This window comes from Nothobranchius furzeri, chromosome 8 (genome assembly GCF_043380555.1).
Source record: "Nothobranchius furzeri strain GRZ-AD chromosome 8, NfurGRZ-RIMD1, whole genome shotgun sequence".
NCBI lineage: Eukaryota > Metazoa > Chordata > Actinopteri > Cyprinodontiformes > Nothobranchiidae > Nothobranchius > Nothobranchius furzeri.
The window spans coordinates 46830116-46834850 of NC_091748.1; the positions used below are offsets into that span (position 1 = coordinate 46830116).

General features: G+C 39.9%; 1 long non-coding RNA gene across 1 annotated transcript; it reads right to left on the reverse strand.

The window, feature by feature from the left end:
- Positions 1–2610: 2610 nt before the first annotated feature.
- On the reverse strand, positions 2611–4421 carry LOC129157125 (uncharacterized). The gene is made up of 4 exons (XR_008560476.2): positions 4261–4421; positions 3629–3724; positions 3453–3539; positions 2611–3014 (listed from the first exon to the last, which is right to left on the reverse strand). It is a non-coding gene; the product is annotated as an uncharacterized lncRNA (long non-coding RNA).
- Positions 4422–4735: the final 314 nt, after the last annotated feature.

A 4735-nucleotide genomic window follows, 5' to 3' on the forward strand; every position in this document is an offset into this window, starting at 1 on the left:
AAGGTCAACTTTATACAAAGATCAAGTGGATGAATTTGTGTGTGTGTGATACCTCATTTGTACAGAAACTTTGCCCTTCTGTCTCTCGATTAGCTTTTTATTGAAGTCAGGAATGTTTGTGACAAGCTTTTTTTCCCATGGAGAGCATGGCAAGAGCATTCAGCCCATCCTGTGTCATGGTGTTCCTCAGGAAAGTCTTAATCCTCTTTAAAGTAGATAAATAAAAAAACAACAGATAAGTACATAGGAAACACTTTCATAGGAAATAATGTCATCAGTATCCTCTTACAAATGTCATATTTCCCAGTTTTTGGGACAATAAAACATTTCTGATTCTCAATCAGATGTTTTTACATTTGAGGTAAAAACATCTAATTGAGAATCAGAAATGTTTTATTGTCCCAAAAGCTGGGAAATTTGTTTGCTGCAGCAGAAATGTAACAGGTAAAATGGAATCAGATTGATGTATGTACAAATTTACATGAAATACACAGTTACGTGATTAAATATGTATAATAAGTATGTGTGTTGAAATTAGTTTTTACAGTTATTGCACATTAAACATGTTATTAAACAAATGTCCCGGTTTGTGGGACAACCAAGGATTTCTGATTCTGATTGTCTTGTTCACAGAAATGTAATGTACAGCTTACCTCTGCACCCAGCTGCTGTTGTTCTCCCTGGCCAAACGTCCTCCATTTCTTCCGTTTCCCTCGTCGAGCTGCATGGCAATGTTAGCTCTGCCTAGCATGGCTAGCTTCACCGTGTTGTTGTCCATGTGTGCCCGGGATGACTCGTGTTTCTTCACCTTCTCAGAAAAATGTTTCATGTCTGTAACTCCTGACTCAATCCATGCCTTATCTGTACCAGCCGTTTTGAATAACAAACACGGAAAGCAAAATAACGCATTAGCGTGATTGCATCCAACTAGCCAAGCCTTCCTGGTGTACCAATTTCGGGAGAAGCCTCGTGTGTACAGTTTACCTCTCTCCTTCTCCTGCTGGCTTATCTTTACGTCGGGCTGATCTGGTCCAAGCTCTTTGACATTAAGTTTTTCCACCATAGTTCTCCTCTCGAACGGATACTGGAGAAGAGACCAAACTGAATTCAGTGGCTGCTGAGATCCGGTATCCATGCTGGTTGTAGTCACTGGCGGCGTCCTTGTTACATCTGCGTCACAACCAAAAACGACTCTGCCGAGTTCTACCGAACACCAACGAAAGCCTTTGGCGGTAGCTCTGTCGCCCATCATGCTTCTGAAACAACGTCGACGCTGATTGGATGCATTCCCATTCCTACCCTTTGATTTTCTTGTCAGCAATTGGACGGCTGGTCCCGTCCTGTTTGGGCCATTGAAACACAGCCCACAGCCTTTCTGTCGCCTCCACAGCTCAGCAGAGAGCTTCTGACCAATATATATATATATATATATGATTTATTTTTGTTACAAAACACACAATTAACTTAGAATATGTGATTATTGTTAATTGTATTTATTTATTTTTTTAAAGGAGACATAACATGCTTTTAAGTTATTCCTTTTTACATCTAAATCCTTCAGTTGGGGGTCTAAAACCAGTGGAACTGCAGTTCTTTGGTCTGATTTCCTCATTATTGTTGCTCTACAGACCCTCATCTACCCCTGTTCTGAGAAGAGTCTTGAGAACGAGCCGTTTTTGGGTACTGTCTCTTTAAACTGGAGGAGGAGCTGTAAACTCCGCCCCCCTCCATTGTGCAGACCTGTACTCTCCTCCCCCAGCCGGACTTTGTAGTTCTATAGAGAAATCATTATTTAGCATAGCAGATTTAGCATAGCATATTAGCATTTTTAAACATGTGGGGAGAGTAGTTCATCAAGCTGTTCCAAGGCTGCTAACTCTCTCATGCATTTGTCTGTAGTCACTCACACACACCCGTCACGGCCGACGAGACAAGCGAGCAGGCTCGCGCACGCGCACACACACAAGGAATGCTGCTTGCTTATTTATTTCTATAAAAAATGTTTTAAAAAATGATACAGCTCATTAAAACACCATTAAAATATATTTTATTAAGATCTCTCTCTATATATATATATACATACATATAATTATAAATAATTTTATAAGTAGTCTTATTTAATATTGGGTGTCTTAATGGCTGAAAATGGATAAAAAGCAGTTACATTTTAATTTAAAGATTTGAGATTCTAGTCAAAAATAAAGAACATTCCTCCAAATGTTCTTTAATGTGATCATTATAATTCTAATGCTTAGAACTTTGTTTTTATTGTCTGCAATGCGTAGCCTATATCTTTATTAAATGTGTTTAGCTGTAAAGTGGTAATTCTCTCTAATGTGTACAGAGAGGTGGACATCAGTGCTGCAGTGAAATTCCCAAGATCAGTCTGCTTTGCTAACAAATATAGTTAAGTCTGACCTGCATTCTAAATAAATACCGTTAGGTGAAAACATCAGTAGGCATTGAGTTATTGATAAAATCCCTAACAGCCAGAATGGAAGAAGAGCATGCTGGGTCATCCTGGATCTGAGCCTGTTCTGTGTATTTACCTACAGGATGCAATAAATGTCTACAAGGCGGAGTTTGGACCATTACATCTAAAAGAAAACATACAATCAATGATTTTTTTATTGTTTACATTAAAATACAAATTTTCTAAGTATTAACCTCACAGCAAATAAGTAGAACTATATAATAAACAGGTTTTAGTAGTTAAACAGGCATTGTGCACACAGGTGCTTTGTGTCCCGGTGCTGTGGTATCTAGGTCTCAGAGTTCCTGTCCTCCTGCCGTCTTCTGTTGTCCTCAGGATACGGATTGATGTTTCCTGATGATGAGGGAGGGGAAGTATGTGGGCTTCAAACTGGTCCTGGATAACAGTGGGAGACCTCCGTTGTCTGAATACTGAGACCAGAGAGTTGGTGAGATGCAGATCTTCTCTACCTCATCTAGAAACGGAGTTGGTTCAGGGAAAACTTTTCCAAAGACCAGTTCCATGATGTCATCGCCATATTCTGCAATGATAGACGATAACTTTAATGACATATTTTGTTTACAAGCAGCTTTAGGAAAGTTGTTTCTTTAGCTTTCATGTTTATAGTCACGTTTGTGTTGCTGCAGTGACTTCATATTCTTACAAATGTAATAAAATAGTGACACTAAAATTATACAAATGATTCCTTATGAAAGGAAGCTCATTAGAGAGCAGTGCAGACAGACTTACTACATGCTGCAGCTGTTTTTGTAGGCCAGCTGCTGCTGAATTTGGGGAAAGTTATTCTGCACACATCCAGATCAGATGGTCGATTACAGAAAATAATGTAATTCAATAATTTCTAAACAGACTAAACAAGTAAAACATCAAATAAATCACTCTGCTGTCATCAGACGGAGTGATTCAGGGGGTGAGGTGTTCTTAATGATGAGGATGGCTGAGGTGTGTCATCACTCACTTTGGTCTGGTCCAGACCGTCTCTTTACTGGTGGGTCTCCTTCCTCAGTAGGTGACGTGAGCTCCAACATCTGAGCGTTCTGTGTTCCTTAGAGGAGAAGAAAAGTAACATTAGCAAGCTGGCTAAATTATTTTTACTAGCATCTCAAGGCCTTGGAGAAGCAGATCTTCACTTACCTAAACATCAGACCAGATTGTCCCAGCTGAGCTCATCAGGGCGTTAGTCTGACAGCCTGTCAGTGAAACACGGCTCCAGACTTCTGGATGTGGACTCTAAAAAGCAAAGGAGCATTTTTACTGTTGTTTTAATTATTTTACAGCTGATTTGATCAGCTTTCCGATGCTCACGCTCATACAGATGGTGAGCTTTGCTGCGTCTGACTGATGCAGAGTTCGTTTTTATATCTGCAGTGAGACAAAAAAACTAACCTCACTTCACTCAGAGATTGTCCTTTAAAACTATTAAATCCACTGTGTTGACGCACTTTAATGACTTTGTCACGCTGCATTTTAGCTGATATGGGACTTTATTTACTGGATGCTAAGATCACATCACACTCATGTAGAATAACACACAGGCTCTCTCCTGCTACAATCAGTGGGAGGTTATCATCTGGTGTAAAAGAAGGCGTTGATCAGAAATCACGTTTTATTCCATGAAAATCAGCCAAATCCACATTAATCTGGGTGCTAACTTTACTAGCATACTGTGCTAGCGATAGCAAGCCGGATGCTAATGCTTTAGTGCTGCTAATGCCCATAAATCTAAAGTAAAGTTTGTCGACATTTTAGAGTGATATGAAGCTTACCGCTCTGCTGCTGTGTCCCGGTGCTGTCACATTCAGATGGAAATGACTCCTTTTAGATAGATGAAGCCCTCGGTACTTACTAGCCAGGAGACACGAACGAACCACGCGCGCGCGCACACACACACACACACGCGCGCACACACACACACACACACACACACACACACACTACTTTTTCTTCTGTTTTTTTTTTTTAGCAGTAGTGTCATCAGCTCCTGGGTTTAAATACTGCCACACCACCCTTCCTTAAAACAAGGAACAGTTTTGAGCTGTGTGTGGCTAAAATAACCAGACATTCTGCATTTTTCCAATAGGACTACAAAAAATCTTAGCGAGATGAAAAAATGGCGGATTGGCTCTGTGTTTAACCGAGGGCCATTACCATATTTGGTAGTTATCCTGACGAAATAAATTACTGATTTAATAGATAATTTGAAAAACTGAACGGGTGGACAAATATGCCCAAAACTTAATT